This window comes from Poecilia formosa, unplaced genomic scaffold (genome assembly GCF_000485575.1).
Source record: "Poecilia formosa unplaced genomic scaffold, Poecilia_formosa-5.1.2 Scaffold61, whole genome shotgun sequence".
Classification (NCBI taxonomy): Eukaryota; Metazoa; Chordata; class Actinopteri; order Cyprinodontiformes; family Poeciliidae; genus Poecilia; species Poecilia formosa.
This window is the reverse complement of record NW_006800000.1, coordinates 886504-905719: the sequence shown is the minus strand read 5'-3', so window position 1 is coordinate 905719 and position 19216 is coordinate 886504.

Sequence of the window (19216 nt, the reverse complement as noted above, 5' to 3'; positions counted from 1 at the left end):
CTTCTTGCCATAATAGCATGTGCGAAAAAAGAAGAACATGAGCCACTCATTTTAGAAATCACGTTAACACCAGAGTGGAACTGGAAAATGTCTGTTTTGAAACATAAATCCAGGGCTTATCTTGTGAGTGAATCAAAGGGATGTTTTGAACATTATGCTCCAATTATTATCTTCAGGCCTATCCAGCTATTCTGCAAGCTCTTTTTTTTTAAAACAGCCAGACACTCTGAATCCTCTCTCTCTCTCTCTTTTTTTTTCTCTGAGCTTAGCTTTTAATGTAACTGCAATCAACCACAACAAGATTTTTGAGGCCCAGCATCCATCTTTCAGAAATCCCACCAAACGTGAGCTGTAGTGGAATTCCGGAGCGCCATGCCAACCGTGAAGCCTCCCTGACTCTCTGTTGAGGGGCAATTTTCCTCCGGCTGAACTTCCCAAAGCTGCCTCACCTGGAACCAATCTGTAACACAATCGAAGGGTCCAGACTTGAAAGCCCGTTTCTTCCCTTTGATAGTCTCTTCTTGGTAGCCTGCACAGTGCTGGAAACAGGCCCTTTTGTAATCTGCAGATACAAAAGAGCCGAGGATTGAGACAAGCATTTACCCATCACAGTGCATTATGCAAATACGTGAGAAACAAAGCTCAGATGCTCCCCCCCCCACCTCCTGTTCTTTTCTCTAGGATGATAGAGACATTGTAGTGATGTTTAGAAACATAAACTCTTACATTCATCTTCTACGTTCTGGTGTACTTCATATTTTTACTCCTTTATATTAGAAACACTGACTTGAAATTATGGAACAAGGCATAAAGTTAAATTTTTTTCCAATGACAGATGTGAGTCAGCTACTTTAACTTCTAAATGTACCCTAATATGTTCTCCTCACTATCATTCCGGTAGGGAAGGGTGACTTAAATGTAAAAGCTGTCCATTTTGAGCCCTTGGAAAATTTTGTTTCAAGTCAAAATGCCAAATACTATTTGTTGTTCACCGTTACTGTTTTGGCACAAGCTCCCTCAAACGAAAAAAACAACAACAAACCTTCACATAAGTTTAGTTGATGCATAATTTACACCGATTACTGAGTGCAAATCAGCTTTCTTAAAAAAAAAAAAAACCCTCCATTTTAGATGCAACACAATCTACTTCTTATTTCCAGGAAAGTAAGTAAAAGCAATAATTGCCTTTGTGTCCAGGCTTTTGAAAAGGCCATTTTCTGTCTCATACATGTGATTTTAATTGAACAATTAGCTGAAATTGAATCAGAGGCAGAGGAGCCGAGCGATGTAAAGCGTGAAATGAAAAGGACATTTTGTTCAGGGAGCCCTTGTTCTCGGCAGCCCTGAAGTTTTAAAGTCACAAACATGAGTCCTTGCACAGCTGAAGCCTGCTTTTCTGTGCCAAATGAAGTCGGAACCAGCCAAAGTGAAGAATTTTAAATAACTCGTGTCTTTTTTTCTGTCCAACCTGCTTTAACTTAGGTGGGATAGGCTACAGAACGTGATGCAGCTGAAAGCGTATTTTGGTTTACAAGCAAGACAAACCTCATGTTGTATCTGTATTATACATTAGAGGAAAAACAATGGCTTTTTAGAGAACATTAATAAACAAACAGGGTCACAAACACATGAAACAAAATCCTGTAAAAACATATATTACCCATCAGTCCAAACACGCCATTTCCACACCATCGGCTTCAAATGTCTGGGGTGGCAGCAAAATTACTCAAATGTATTTAATCTGATCTAAGTTGAAATGATTCAGACCAAAGCAGTTTCATCAGCAGTGTGAATCTCCAAGTAAAAGTGTAGAAAATCTGAAGAAAGACATGAAAATAGCTCTTCAGTGATGATAACTGAGGTAACAACATGCTGTAAGAAGAACTGGCCAAAGTTTCTGATTCTTCTCAGGGCTTTTTGCGTTGTAGTTCCCATCCAGGCCTGGTTTGGGTTCAGACCTGGGTTTCCATCTTTACTTCAGCCCTGAGGGCTCAGTCGTACACATTTGAAAAACATTTTACTTTGGAATATGTAGGATCAGCTTTGAGAGTGCCATTAATACTGAAACACTCTTGTAACTGCTCAAGTAAATTTTCATTGTGAAACAAGAAAAAATAATTTGTATCTAATTTTCGGCAAGTAGTTTCCTACTCATTTCATGATCGTAGCTGATTCAAAAAGTTATGAAATAAATATCAAAACCTGGAAATAGGTCAGAAAAAAATAACTAAATATGCCAAACTTTCCTTTCATTCAGCTGCGCTTGATTAAAATGCGTTTTTATTGCACTCTTCACAGATGAATTCACAAAATGCTTCACAAGCAATAGGTCAGTGTGTATTGACAACATTTCTGTAAATATGCCAGTTAGTCACCTGCTTTAAGCTTTTTGAATCTATTTATTTGTATTTGATATAGCATCTCTTTCCATCTAGAGACAGATTCCACTTCTCTGATTTATTAAATTAATTATACACTGTAAAAAAAAAAAGCTCAAATGTTCCAGTACACCACATTAGCATTAGCATTGGTTGTTTTTTTTTTGTTTTTGTTTTTTGCTTCTAGTTGTTGTTGTTAATGACAAATGAATCGTAATAGATTATCATCGTCATAATTTTATTTTATCCCAGAAGCAAAAAGTGATCCAACGTGATGGATCTTTTATGAAAGATAAGAAAGACTTCATCACAAGTTTCCCTCAGAGTCTCTGTGAGCTCCATTCTTTGATGCTGCGCATGTTTTTGTCCTCAGGCTCTTCAGCTTCCTCATTCATCTTTTCCTTCCTCTCCCCTCTAACGCTGGTCGGCCTCTCTGTCAGTCAGCGGATGTCATTTTATACTTTATAACAAATTGATTTGTCTTGCTTTATTCTGCATGCCCTTTATTGTTTTGGTCGGATGAATTTATCCACTCAACTAAGTTTGCTGTTCGGATTTCTTTGAAGTATTTTGAAAGCAACGCGAACCGTTTCCAGAAACCGTAGCTGTGCAAATGCATTGATATCAAGTAAATTACGATATTACAATTTATTTTTGTAACTCGGATCACCGAGTGAAACACATTGTATAGACAAATTACACACAGATTGATGTGCATCAAACACAAAACTTAAGAGAAATTTGAAGAGAATAAATAAAACGCATGTTTAATACATGCTTAAAGGTTTTTATTTTGTGAAAAACAAACGGGCCTCGTTAGAAATAATATTCTTTTTTTTTTTTACTGAATATGAATATAGACGTGAACTTCAGGAGAAAAAACATCAGACGTGACCGGACTCAGGATGTGGACAGAATGCTTCAATCACCTGTTTAAAAAAAATAATAAAAAATACAAGGAAGACAAAAGATCTCTTTTCTCCCTGAACAGATTCGGGTCACAGTGATTCAATGTTCTCCTCTTTACTTCTGAGATCAGCCTCCTTTGTGCTTGACTTGTGCGACCCCAGCCTCGGTAAACAACACATGCAGCTTTAATTGGAATCACTTGGTCACCCTGAAGCTGGATCAACAGAGCTTTGTTGGCAGCATGGCAACTCCCACAACCTGAAATACCTCCAACACTGGACATGATATATTTATTTACAAACATATTTATTTATTTATCTATTTGCTCATGCAGTATCAGAGACTGCCACCTGTTATTTTTGCTTTAACGTAATTTATGTTATATTAGAGATTTTGGAGTTTTATCAAGAGAATATTGACATATGTATGTTTAATGAAAATATGATTCATTACTCAGAAATACAGCAAACCAAGATGATGAAGAAAGTAGTTTGTCATTCTAATAATGATGCCATTTTGGTTCCCTGCAGAATAATGAATTTTATGAATCTTTCAATAAAGGATCTTTCAAGACACTGATCATTTCTGATGCAGACAGTAACACATCTTGGCCACATGCTTGAACTGTTGCCAGACGAAGCTTTGATAAAAACAATTTGTTGAGATTGGATGGAGGCTGGCAAAGGAATAATGCACTGAATAGTTTCTTGAGAACAAGCTCTAAGTAGATGACGTTATTTACTCAAAATCTGTGTTTTTGTTGAAAATTTCAATCTGGAAAAAAGCAACAAAAAAAAAAATAAAATTCATACTTTTTTTTATACCATTAATTGAATGGATAAAAGTTTGCTGAGGTTTCTGTCTTTCTGTCTGTCTATGAATTTAGGAGAGCTTAGCATGTTGATGCATCAATTTCTTTTCAAATATATTAAGTTCATGTATACAGATCCATTCATTAAATAAGAATATTACTGAACAGTCTATTTATTTCGGCATAACTCATAATTCAGTGGACTGAATTTGTTTAATTCAGTTCACTAAATTAAACAAATTATATAGACTGATGTTTTAAAACCTTTTTATTTTTTTGTAAATTAAGAACACGCTGCATTTGAGTCTAGAATATTACATCAGAACAAGATATATATTTTTGTACATAAATATGGACTTAGTAAAAAAGCATGTTTATCTCTTGCTTAGAGGTCTTAATTTCAAAACGAGTCTTTAATCTGACAAATTAAAGTACATGTTTAATTTGTTTAAAAATGACAGTTATTACCGACCATAATTGGTGACTATTAATTTCGGCACAGCTCTTCAAACTTCCTCGAGATAATTGAAAATTTGAAGAGACTGTCTTCCCAAATTAAGAGAAAAACATGACTTGCATTAAGATTCTTCTTTGAAAGGACATTCCAGGATATTAAACCCAGTGACTGAGCTCTCTGTTCCCTCTTGGTAATGACCTTTGCTAAAAAGGTCAGTCTGCTTTTAGAGCTGGACAGCTCTGCTTAACATTTTGGAAGCCAAACAATGGATAATGATCCATCATCATCATAGATCCTTTTATACCAAAAAGATGGGTTCAGTTGAATTTAGGCTGACGTCAAAACCCAAAAGCATGAACCAAAGTCTTTAATCCCAGTCGGCTTCTGAAGTCTAGTAATTGGTTATCTCCTATGTTTCTAAATTATTAGGATGAATTATGTTGTGATTACTTAGCTCTCTGCTCTCTTATGACAGTCGACCCGACCGGTGTCCAAGATGTCTCTTTTTGTTGAACTGCTTTGTTTGATATATATAATGGGACAACTTTGGTCCCATTGGTTGTACGTAACTTTTTTTTAATGTGCTGTTTAATTTAAATCATCATTAAAACAAACCTAAGTAAGATTCTAAGCACTACTAAAGTAGTTTTTTAAATTTTTTTTATTTTATTTGACAGGACAGATGGCGAGGATACACATACGGGAACCAAATGAAGGATTTCCTGAGGCAGCTGTCAGCAGAGGCAAAGTTTTTGAACTGACGTTTTTATGACGAAACATGCTCTTGAAAAGTATTTTCAGATACCAGCTTCAAGCCTTTACTGATAAGAACTGAGTACCTTTATTAAAACCCTATCCTTCATGTCTGTCTCAAATGATTTTACTGGTATTAAATCTTAAAGTACAGAGTTGTCTCTGTTGATTAACACCGAAATTGACTGTCAGAACAGTAAGACATTTATTTATTTATTTATTTTACATGAAACTCCACTCTGTTATGCCAAAAAATTAATGTCAGAGAATAAAATGGTTTAGCTACAGTATGACAAATGCTTATTTAAGATATTCTTTTTTTGTTGTTGTTGTTTGAGTAAACATATTTACATGCTGAAATTCACATCAGATGTCAGAGGCAACATGAGCAACCCCATCTGGCCACTAACGAAGTTGAATAGAACAGAGAGTAGGTTTTGAACTCACATGCTGAAATCTATTAAGTATTTAGTGGAAAAGGTGTTTTGATAATGGCGGCTTCAAAGTGTCTCCTGTATGGAGAAACAAGTCTCTTGCGTTGCACAGTTGTGATTTTGGAGGTGATAGTACTTGCAAAAATACTGACAGTCTTTGCTCCACCTTCTCTTCTGCTTTAAATACTTATTCCCCCACTTTATTGCATCTAATTTACTGACTGATTTGTAACATATTTTCTGTAGTAGTGGAGAACTTGGGTTATCATGAAAGCTGGTGTAAATTTCATGTCAGCAGACTAATTAGAGACACATTTGCTGATGAAAAGGTTGCCTTGTTCAATACTTATTTTCCCAGCTGCAGTAAGTCAGCTTTATACAATGCTGTGGTGCTTAAAACATCTCTTGAGGTGTTTTATAATGTTTCTTGTTTTGTCCAGTGAATTTCAAAATGCTAAAACCTCAAAATATACAGCATCAGCAAGATAATACAATCTAAGGTAACATAATTTTTTTTGAGCATGTTAAAATGATTGTGGAACAAAAATATGTGTCTTTTGCATTCCTTCTTCATGTGTGTGATTTTATACTTCTATCATGTCCATAATAAAATCAAATAAAAATAAACAGTAAACATAAAAATGTGTGTATGCTTAAGTAATTTACTTCTCTTATTGCAGTTTTATTTCACTCTATGGTGTTCATGTTTCAAGTTTTTTTTTTTTTTGCTCTTATTTGTTGAATTTTAGTAGTAAATGGAGAACCTGTCAATACAGGTGTCAGACCAAATCCTGTAATACACATTTAGATGGTAGCTTTCTACTTGGTAAAAGAGTTCCAGTGAACTTTAAAGCTTTGACGTTCTTATGCTGAATGTTTTCTCGGCGTGGATCATAGTATCTTTGCCTGCAGGGGTGGAAGGGTGGAAGAAAAGCTGACGGCACACAGAGCAGAGATATTAAGAAGATACGGTTGAAACTCGCAGTCTAAACAGATCGCTGGATTAGAAGTGTACATCTGATATATGGCACATGGAGTGTGATGTAGGTAATGTGCGAGGCAGAGGTGCAAATGGAGTTCACTGTCTGAAATACCTCGCAGACATTAAATTGCAGCAGTATGCGAGTACCATCCTTATCCCGTATAAGTAGCAAAGCTTATTTTGACAGATAACTTCTGCAAAGGACACAAATGTCCTCAGTACTTTGTTTGTTACATCTGAGAGTTAAATTTTTTTCATAACACTTTCTTCTTATGAAAAAACTTGGATATTTCTGTTGCTAACAGAATATATGCGGAGTTAGTCTGTTTTTATTTTGCGCAGAAATATTCGACTAAACATCTTAACGTGTGTCTTAGCTTCACTCCAGTAGAATCAAAAGAGGAAATTTAGTTAGCCAAGAATATCCCTAACTATTTCCATTAAATAAACACACTTTTGGGTTTGGCTAATAACTATTTTGTCTTTTGTTTTGCAGCACACTGCATTTCCCCTCAGAAATCTGGAATACCGATTGGCGTGAACTGAATACGTATCTTCATTGATTGAAGGTCAATTCCAGATGCTTCCAGGCCCAAACCAGTTGGAGGGGGGAGAAGACGGTGTATTCTGATTCTGTGCACAATAACCATTTGCAGGTGCTACATTATCATTCTTATTTGAAAAAAAAAAAAGGAAAAACTAAAAAAATAAGAAAAATGAAAAAGGGACAGAAAGGCTGCTCTGTAGCTGTAAAACAAGCACAAATCAACAAGCCCAACCACACACAGACAACTGATTTGATCTAATGTTTGGTATGATGTGTTTATTTTTTTTCTTTCTTTCAGATGTTTATGTTTCTAACTATACGGTCTTGTTTTGCCTGCTAACCTAGGCTGGTAGCATCTGAGGCAACTTGTTGAGCTCATGGCAGCTACTTATGGCATCGCATGTTTGATCTGGAGGTGGATTTCTTGAGAAATAAACACTTATGGTAATACTGGCACCTGTATTATATGTTTTCACCTTGTGAATAATCCTTCCTACTTAAGCCAGATGGAGTTTGTAACCCTTCCCAGATTGATGAGCAACGACAACCGATTCCCGAAAGTCATTGCTAAAGTCTGTCCTCCTGTTAACACACACTTGCATGACTTATGCCAGCAAACTCCCAGGACACCTGTTATGATATCTGTGATCTGACTTGCTGAGGATCAATTAACCATGCAATTGTATGTACAGCACCATCCTGCTATTTATTCAGTAATAGAAGCAATGAGGATGTACTCTGATATGTGGTTGAGTCTACATGCTCAGATTGTTTTTGTAAAAAAAAAGAAAAAAAAAAGTCAAAGAACACTCAGTCAGACCGCTTCTTGACATCTGCACACCTCCTGAGAAGCTGCCTTGCCCTTTGACCTCTTCACTGGGCATCCCACATGCTGCTGCAGCCCTGGTCTCTGGAGTCAGAGTGACGTCCAGCCCTCTGAGTTCGCAGGTCACGGCGATGACAGCAAGCACCTTGCTGCGAGACTTCTATCTGCCCACCAAAATAAACACTGGAGAGTCTGCTCCAATCCTCTGACAACACACCCGGTCCGACTCCGACTGAGGGTCTGAGATTAAACGCAAAGAATGAACAGAATCCTGTCTTCTCTAATCAAAATACTGTCAGGGTTAAAAGGTCGAGGTGGCAGATCACAGCCAGCCTCCATCCCAGTGACATTGTTTCAGAGGATGTGGCTTTGCTCCAGCAGTGGGAGGAGAACCTGGCTATTTTCTTTGCTGCTCTCCTGTTTCAGGAGCTACTCACAAACACTGGTTTACCTCTCTCTTTTCTCTGATTACACACCATCAAGTTGTATTTCTAAAAAAAATACAACTTCTTTCACAAAACTCTAGATTTAAAACAAAGTGAATAACAATATTATTTGCCCAATTCTTACACTCCTCACTTTTTTTGGGTATGCTTTAAGATCTTTAAAGGTAAAAAAAAAGAAAAAAAAAGAAGCTTATACATGTTGTTTTACATACAATTGACTATGGGATGGGCTATCTCTGTTTTTTTCTAAACCTGACTGCTTGAATTCATTCCAAAGAGTCCAATTTTTGTCTTCTCAAGATGAAATATTTTTATTTTCCCCTGTGCCTTTTGGTGAACTCCAGCCAGATTTCCACGTGCTTTTACCTAGAGTAGCTTTTATCTGGGCTCTCCACCATGCAGATCCGACTAATGGGGGACGTAGGCAGCAGGCGAATCGGGAATCAAACCTGCAGCCCAAACTCCAGTGGTAACAGTCGGACTCCTGCCATTGTCACCACCAATGTATTTGAAGATGATTATTCTTGATGATGGTGTTTGACAAAATTTTATGTTTGTTGTTTGTTTCAGATTTTGGTTATTGTGTCTTGGTTTTATCATGTAAAGCACCTAGAATTGCCTTATTGCTGAAGAGTGCTATTTAAGTAAACGTGACTATTTTTCATTGACGTTTATTTTTCTGTTACAATACGTCATTTGTTATTTTGGTTTTATACCAGAATTCATTGGCTGGGTGGTAAATATTCAGATGACAAACTACAGTTAACTACTTTGCAAATATCTGTCACTTCATGTGTTTAATTTCATGAAAACAGCAGGCACTGGCTGACACTGTGGCCACGTCTTTGATGAAGAACAGGAGTGTACTTAATTCTACAATAATTCAGTCCTTAGCACTATTATAAATTTGAATAGAAATGACTGGGCTGGACTTTGTGGAGATCTTACTTAATTCAGAGTGGATTTTTTTTTATTTTATTACATTTTTAAATGTGTCTGGAACAATGAAAAGCAACATAAAGAGAATGAAAAGCTAATTTTACAATAGAAAAAAAATATATCAAAAAGACAGAGAACAGGCCACATCAACCAGCACTGCAGCATCTGGCCATTAACAAAGGGATGGTACAGGAGGGAGACAACAAATTACTGGACATTTGTGTAATTTATTCAGAATACGCTCCAGATTACAGCCTGCAACCTATTTGCACAGCATGTCTTCAGAAGTGGTGCAGCTGAATGAGGACCCAGAAAGAGATTCTGAAGTGTCTTCATATTAACTCTGCTTCTTTTCAACTTGACCTTGTTCTCCCTCAGAGGAGTTTCTTTAAAGTTTTGAGTTGAATTTAAAGCCTCACTTATTGCATAATAAAATAGCTTGTGAATTATGCCATTTGTCATGATCACAGTTTGACCTATGAATATATAGTATCTCATTTTCCTGCCTAGGATTGTTTTTTTATTATTATTTATTTATTTTTTACAGCACGTTGGGTTCCATTAAGCTTAAAAATTGCCACACAAATAACATTGATTGACTGTTTTTGACAGCTTTCCTCACAGTGGTTGTAGATTGAGGAAAAAAACAAATGAGAGCATCCCAAGTGACAGCCTCTGTGTCTCCAAGTTCTTTCAAAACTGCACCAATGATTGAAGAGCCTTGCTGCCTTTATCAACCCTTTTAGATAAATAAAAGTACACTGAAAGAATCCGCAGAGGATAAGTTGCTGTCATCAGAGCAATTACCACATCCAGCTGTCATTATCCTCTGTGTAGCTACAGTATGTGGACATATTTGTGGCTGTGGTTTTAAGGCCAAAAGAAGACCTCGCTTTCAACTTTCTGCCCATCAGAGCCAGTACATTTTCTCTTTGGGAATAAATTAGAGGTAGGGCACAAACTAGGCAAGAGAGGTTACCAAATATGTCAAGCATCAGCCATTTAAATACCAGTTGATGACCGCTCCACAGACAAGATAACTAATATATGGTTGCATCTTTTCTTTTCTGTGTCTGGAGCATTCTTACATGTTGACTCATGAGCATGAGGGAGTTGTTTTTAATTCAAATGTATCTGAAGATTTGATTGGGGGTACAGGGCGGTTAAAAGTATTACTCCTTTTACTGGACTCTTTTACGGATGAACCACATTTAAATGTTTCAGATTTGACAAGTATATGCACATAGGATGATAGTAATCGGAATAAAAACAAATGGCGTGTTATTTAATTATAAGTCAACCTGGCCCTGGCATGAAATGAAATTGTCCCCTAAACTAAACCGTCGCAGCTACCACAAAGTCTTTTACATCACTGTGGAAGAATTTTGGCTCCATTAAATTGTTTCAAATTAACCATATTGAATGGCTTTTGAGCCTGTTTGAGGTCAAGCCACAGCATCACAGTTGGATTTAATTCCAACCAAAATTTGTATTATGTTTTTATTCTTTGGCGGATTTACTGGTGTGTTTTGGGTCATTAAAATCAATGGAAATTTCACCTATCAGTCTGGAAAGTCATTAGAAAGATAAATTACTTTCTTTCTCACCTCTTCTGAAATGTCTGTAGTTCATGGCCTGAAAATTGTTTAGTTCGCTCATCAGACAGGTCCTACCTAAGAAGTCGTTTCTTGATTCTCCTTCTCTACCAGTAATCACAGCTGAGATGTAAAATTGAACTCACGTTCCCATAAAACTTGGATTAAAAACAGTTAATTGATGATTTAAAAAGCAAGATTACTACCTTTTTTTTTTCTTTTTTTTTAAAAAAGGGGGTGGGGATTGGTTTGAATAGCATTTTCTAAAATGAAAGAAACCATCTATAAATGTTGTGTAGATTTAATATTTAATTTTGCTAAATGTTCTGAAACAATCAAGTTTGACAAAAGGAAAAAAGAAACATTAACAGAAGAGCACAGAGATGTCCAGCTTCAAAAGACATTTCTTGAATGTTCGATAATTCTGTCATCAAATTTGGATAATTTTGTCTTTAGTTTTTCTCCTAATTGTTTTTGAAAAGCCATGAACTATTTGTCATTTTTCAAATACTAATTTTACTTATTTTAGATTACAATTGACAAACCTCAGCCAATTTCAGAATAACACATGCATTATTTGGCTTAATACATTAAATGTAAATAACACATTTAGTGTATTAAGCCACCTGAACGATTTTTACCTACATCTTTTATAAAACATGAAGCCACTCAGGAAGGCGGCAGCACAGATGGATGCTAGGGATAACAATGCACAATTTAAAGACAACCAACCTAAAACATAAAAAAAATCTTTTCACAGGACATAATAATCTCTTCCAGAGGCTATTTAGTTGAAAGAAATTGCCAACTCTATTTTTAACACTTCTCAACAAAAATACTTGAAGAGACACATCTTTCTGTGGAGAGTCCTTTGCGTTGAAGCTGGGTGTGCTCTGAATTTGATGAGGCGGGTTAATTCTCTCCAACTGATCATATCAGTGAGGGAGGATTCCCAAGATCAACAGCAGACTCCAGAGGTAGTCACATATGGCAGACATTTTTCCAGACCTTAATAAACTTTCATCTGTGGGCTCTCTGTACGTTGTGAAACTCGAGGGGCTGGACATCCTCTCAAAAGCCTAAAGTCAGGGTGCTTTTAAAGTAGAGGTACGTAACAAAACATTATGGTGAATATTCATCTTGCTGCTCTGATTTAGGACATATCAGTTCCCTAGTGTGCTGTAGATGCATATTAATAAAACATCTGACATCTCAATAAACAGATGGAAAATGCTCAATAAAAACTGGAAATAATAAAATAAAAAATCATCAATCAGTCTTCTTCCTCTAACTTTGATCCTGATTAAATAAGCGTCACGCTGAACAAAGACCCCTTGTATCACCCGTCTCGCAACCCTCTTCTCCAACTCTTCCAGGAGAGACTGAGCATTTCCCAAACAGGCCAAGAGAAATCTATTTAGTGTCAAAAACCAATCTCCTTCAGGACAAAACATCTTGCCCTCAAAGGTACTTTATTGAAACATATCCCAACCAGAAACCCAAACTGGATCAACAAACTCCTTTAAAATGGAGAAACTCTGTTTCTGAGACCTTCCTAAATGACTAAGCTTCTCACCCTAATCTGCAATCCAGTTCTGTGCATCTTTGAGACTTGGTTACATGGAAATTTACTACAAAAAGTAAGAATAGTCATATTTGGTTAGATATTTCTTTCTTGTAACAATGCTTCTTGGCAATAAATCTTTGACAGAATGCCTGTTTATAAATGTTTCCAAATCTAAAGTAAAATGCATTTGTGGTTTGAGCAGCAGAATCAAAAGCAAAATAAACTTTGCTGACTTTGGTAGGGAGGATGTGGCAAGTTTTTCATGAGCAGAGCCTATTATACGCTTTTGCTCAACCCACAAATGCATCTTTCTTACAAATGTGGCATCATTTAAAGATAAATAAACAGCATTTTCAACAGTATAAGATGTATTGCCAAGAAGTATTGCTTTAAAAATTTGCAAAAACACTATTCTTTTTTTTTTGTGCAAAGTAGATTCGCAGTTTCACCAACAAAGACAGTGGTTGGAATTTAGATGAAAATATAAATTATCGGCAAATATAAGCACGACTCTTATGACCTCAGCGTTCATTTCGTGACAAAGTGAATGTTATAGATATATATGTATATGTACACGTACATATGCATATATATATATATACAGTTACAGTTGCTATGCCCACCAGGAACATATGATGAGTTAACATGCAAGAAAGGATTTTCTTGCTTTCGGATTCTGGTAAAGTACCGGACTGGTTCGAATCTTACCCAATGAACAGAAACTTCTTTGTGTCTTTAGGTAACTTCTCATGAGTACCGAGTCATTTGTTGGAGTACCCCAAGTTTAGATCCTGGGAATCCTCCTATGCAAAATCTACATGCTCCTGCTAGCTCGGGTTATAACAAGTATTAAAATTATCTACTATAACTATGTAGATGACACACAACTCTACGTTACAATCTCACCACATGTCTCTGACCCATTCGAGCATTGAAAATAACTCTGGCAGAGCCAGTATGAGAGAAGGAGTCTCCACTACGTGTTGAATGAGACATCGCTGAAATTTTAATGAATTCCTTAAAAGTAGAAGCATATTTACAATGCTCGCAACTGTTATCTTTGAATCTAATGTAAGGTGCCAGATGTGTAAAGCACCACCACAGGAAACATGCACGCACACGCACACACACACACACACACGCACGCCCGCACACACCTACCCAACCTATGTTTTCTGTCTCAATCTCCTCAGGCATTTATTTTAAATGAAGCTAAGTTTCAAACTTTTATTGTCTAATCTAATCAGAAAATCTTTTGATGCAGAACAGTGCGCTGCTCATGTGAAACCAATTTAAAGAAGCGCATCAGAGTCTCGGGAGGATCAGGTTATCTTCAGAGAAACCGTTCAAGTGGCCATGTGGGTCACAGCGAGGTAGAATATACGTTAGAAGACATCACAATGAAAAAGGATGTATTTTTAACTACAAGTCACCTTAAAACAATTTACAAAACAAACCAGTTTTGTAAATCACATCTGCTATCCAATTCAGTTTAAATCAATCCACTCATCCATCATCCATCTTCTGCTTGTCCGGGGATGGGTTGCAGAAACAGCAGCTTAAACAAAGAGACTCACACTTCCCTCTCCCCAGCTACTGGGGCCAGCTCCTCCAAAGGAATCACGAGGCGTTCGCATAGTTCCTCCAGCGTGTCCTGGGTCTTCATTTATGCCTCCTCCCAGTGGGACATGTCCAGAACACCTCACCAGGGAGGCGTCCATGAGGTATCCTGACTGAGGACAAAAACTAATCAACCTGTAAACCAACACAGTTCCCTCTGCGACAAACAAATCACATGATCAGATGAAAATCCAGGTACATGTGCATGATTTCAATTCTGATTACAGTGCAAGGTTGTGAAGTTAAGTTGCTAATTTAACGCCAAATGGAAAAGGTTATATCTAAGGAAGATGATTAGCTGCTGTTCCCTAAGCAGCTGGGAATAGAGGAGAGAAGCCGCTTCCTTTTAGCAGGACGAAACATTCAGCAAAGCAAAGACTCTGTATAGAAAGTGTTAAGTTTGTATAAAAAAAAAAAAATCATTGTTTTAAATTACCTGATGTTTATAATGTCACTGTACACGTTTTCTCACATCAGGCTGTAAAAACAAAACAAGTAATACGTTAGTGAGGCCGTGCTGACTCGGCAAAATAATTGTCTTTGTATTTCTGAAGATTTTAACAAGCCCTCGCCTTGTTTAATTCCCACAAAGATCACCACAAAAATATGAAAAAGAACACAAACCCGTAAATGGGCTCACCAAACCTTGAGCTAATCTTCAGCCTTATTTACCTCCCTTTTCCAATTTACTGCGATGTTAAGAATGACACAGTGTGCTGTTTCCCAATTTTATTAAGTACCATCGTTTATAACCTCTCTCTGAAATGTATATTTATGTTTTGCTTTATTTCTTTAAAGTAGCTAGTAGTTTTAAAGTAGTTATTAATGACTTTCAAAGTAGTCATTTAGAAACATACAAATATTAGAAAAAGGCATAAAATAAATAAAAGCATTCATAGCTAAATTTACCCTACTGATCGTCACAACCAGACTTGCGCTCATCAGGTTCAACTTCATCATCGCTCCAACAGTCTTGCTGAGTGATTCAGCGCATTAATCAGAGTCCAAGGCAACATTCCTGCTTCCGCGGCCAAAGCGCTTCAGGAGCATTTTGCATGCTGATGCCTCACTTTCGAGAGACGTGACTGTGCACTGACAAACACTGTGTCAGAGACTGGACAAGGTTTTTAACAGGACGGCTGCATTACGTGGATAAAAGAGCAGCGGAAAAAAAACTTAAGCTCATCTAAATACAGCAGTTGTGAAGGAGGTCATACTAGTCTGTCTGCTGAAGTCTCAGAAGTTATATTATGATTCATACATCCCGGCCACAATGTGAAGAAACATCTGCGACTTGGTTGCATTTAAGTCTGGTTTTTTCACAAAGAATCAGTGTAAACATTATGCCACATCCTCCTAAAGCCTTTATGGTCAAACGTCTCGGGGTGCTGCTTCGGGTTTCTGACTCTGGTTTGGATTCAGATGTTTCTGAGTGAGCCAGGGTCTGCTCAGTAAAGCTTCATTCTGCCTAGCTTCATCGTCAGTAATGACAGAATACAGCAACGAGCATCAGTATGACCTCCAGGGACATTTTTATATATAATGAAAATATCAAATAATAAATTAATACAAGTTTTAACATTGCTGTAGTGAGACCTTTGTTTAAGAAAAATGCTTCAGATCAGGATGCCTTAATTATTCATGGTAAGTGTAAATGATCAATCTTTATGTTTACTTATGGAGCGCCACAGGATCCAGTGCTTGGCTCAGTTCTCTTTACCATTTCTGTATTCTTCCACTTAGTAAAATATTTAATTTGCATTTTTGCAATTTGTAAATGTCAGTTGTTATGCCGATGAAACTCTGCTACATTTGTCCATAAATCCTGATTTCTTTAGCGGAGACCGAAAAACTGATCAGAGTTGGAAGAAAGACAGGCTGAGTTGAATGTTGCTCAGTCATGGAAAAAAGATTTACTTTGACTTTTCAAAAACCTTAAAACTAGGGGAATGGTTTATATTTTGCAGCAAGGCAACAAACCAACATATCCACCTACAGCTACGTTGGAGTGATTTAGATCAAAGTATTTTCATATGTTAGACCTAAATCTAGTTTCTAGGAATCCGCGGCAATTTAAGAAATTCTTGCTCCAATGCAAAGCTGGTAGAGAAACATCCTGAAAGACTTACAGCAGTAATTGCACGGAAAGGTGGCTCTCCAAAGTGTTGACTCAGGGAGGCTGAATATAATCCATAAAATTGGAAACTGATTTTTTCAGATTTTTTTCAAAACTAGTATCTTCTTTCCTTTTGCACTTATGCACTGTTTTACATTGGTTTACCAAATCAAACTCCAATAACTTTCAAGGACGATTGTTCCTGTAATGTCCCTAGATGAGAATGGGGAGTTTGTTAGATTAGGGGAAGATGCAGCCTGCTCACAATGACGCCATCTGAGCTGCTTTGGTTGCGCTTACACACAGTGTGTTGTGATCCCCAGTGTATCGAGAAAGTCTGTGTTTTCATTCTCAGAGGTGCGTAAACAGACCCCATGGAGATGGAATGACTCTTTTATGTGAAATTAAATAAGATGAGCTTGTGGGCCTCTCTCTTTCCTGTTCCGCCTTCAGTTTTATGTTTGTTTCCACTCTCGAACAAAGCCTTCTCTCCACGGTGTATTAATGCCCATCAAAGGCCTCAATCAAGCCTCTTCGCCACAGGCTAAAGTCAGACCGGAGAGGCTAAAGTTTAATGTTGTCAGAGCAGTGAGGATGTGGGCTCGTGTCTCTTCCATGTCCTTCAGTTGTTGCTTTTCTTGAAACCCCCAACATTCATAAATATCCACAAAGTATGGTTAGTGGCATACAAAATCTGCTAATAGGCTACAATAAAAGGCCAAGTTGAGGTCACTGACTGTGACAACAATCTTTCTCATTGACCCCTTCAGACAACGTCTTTATATATTCTACTGAAAGGGCAGAAAATGCATGAAATAAAACATAATTATTCCAGGCTTCCTAAAGAATTAGTCATGGCTGAGTCAATTGAGTTTTGGAGAATCCGGTGATGAGAAGCATTATAGAAGAAGCTGCCGACTGTCTGCTGACATTTTCTTTCCCTAAATGGAAAATATGTGCTTTGTATCAGGCTTAAACGTCCTTAACATTTGTGCCCCCTACCACTGGGTTTTTTTGCATAAAGGACGCATGCAACCCTTTTTTTTTTCTTCTTTTTTTTTTTGGAACTGAAGAGATCTTTTATAATAAAAATGGGCTTGAATAAAACCTGCCATAAAAGTATGAAATTTTTTTGTTTTTTTTAACGCATGCATATGGAGCAAGTTAACGTTTCTTCTGCATGTGTGCCTTTTTCATGGCAGTAATTTTATTTGACCTCCTAGTAAAAGCCAGTAAAACACAAACAGGTTTCAAAAGGGAACTGAAAGTTTTATCTCATTTTTTTTAATCCCTTCAGTCACAAAGTTCATTTGTTTAACCCCTGTCATCAGTGGTGATCTCCTTTTAAAGGAATCTCGATGAATATCCAACTTTTCCAAAACAGATACACCTTGTGTTTACTGTTGTTGGTCGTAGGGTTTGCCTTCTTTGTGCATCTGCGTGAACATAGCCTCTTTGTGAATGTGTGTGTTAGTGTGTGTGTGTGTGTGTGTGTGTTCTATTATTCACTGCAGGTGGGCCTTCTGTCAGGAGGGAAGTTTTTATGCACACCGCCAGAAAACTGACACGTCAATAATTTTTAAGTAGTGATGACCACAGTCCTTCCCACTGCCTCACTGACCATCCTTGGCTTTGAAAGAACATGCTATGAATGGTTCCTATAACAGAGCAATTACAGCTAGTAAGAGGCAGAGTCTTTCCTTCTTGTGACATAAAAGAGTTTTCTTGTGACCATTGTGTGAACCGACTTCAAAATGTGCTAAAGGAAATAGAAACCACTCTGTTTTCCACCATTATTTCCAGGGTTGCAGACATCTTGGAGTTACCTTGCTGGTAAACAACAACAAACCTCAGCTTTGCCAGTTTCTCTGTTGACTGTTCAGGTTTTTTTTTCTTTTCTTTTTCTTTTTTCTTGCAGGTCACAAAGAAGTCTTTATGCACAACATGTGACAGAACGCTAAAAAAACCCAAAACATAAATACTTTTTAATTCGGTTGCCATCTAACAACATCTCACTGCTAAGATTAGCAGAGACGGACAGAAACACGGTACTCCTGCAGACTGAAATCTGGTCCAGTGATTATTAAGTCTGGTTCTGTGCCATAAATCACGCTGCTGACATACAGATGGACAGAGTTGAGAGTAATTAGATATTTGTTTTGAGTGTAGGATATGAAACCTAACTGCTGTAAAGTCATTTTGCCTCCCCTCCCCAAGAAGCACTCACACACAGCTGTGTTGGAGGTGCTGCTGCAAGGATGAAGAGGAGAAATATGGACACCTCTCAGTCTCAGGGGCTCAATTTGAAAAGCAATCAGCACTTTTCAACTCCTCTTCCACTCACATGCTTTCTCTCCTTTTTTCTCCCTCTCACACATGTGCTTGTATGAGTGCATGTGTCCACCATGTGTGCATGACTATGTGAATACATTTGTGTCTTCAGTGTAGTTTGCCCGCATATAGATTCTCACTTTGAGGATATCTTTTTTTTTTCTCCCACCACTGCTTTTTGGCTGCATGTGATCTCAGAGCTCTGAGTTCTGAGTTCTGTTTCGGAAAAACCTTTTAAGAAATAAAATGTAATAAATGTTACAGTGTATTGTTACATTTCATTTTAATTCTAACACAAAAATAAAAGCAACTCTGATATGCATTTTGGAAAAGCTTGCAACAAAAGCATAAGTGCAACTATTATTATTATTATTATTATTATTATTATTATTGTTGTTATTGTTATTATTATTAATTACTATTAATTAGTAATAATTCTTACTAATTATTACCATTAATAATAATAATAATAATAATAATAATAATAATAATAATTACTTTTCTG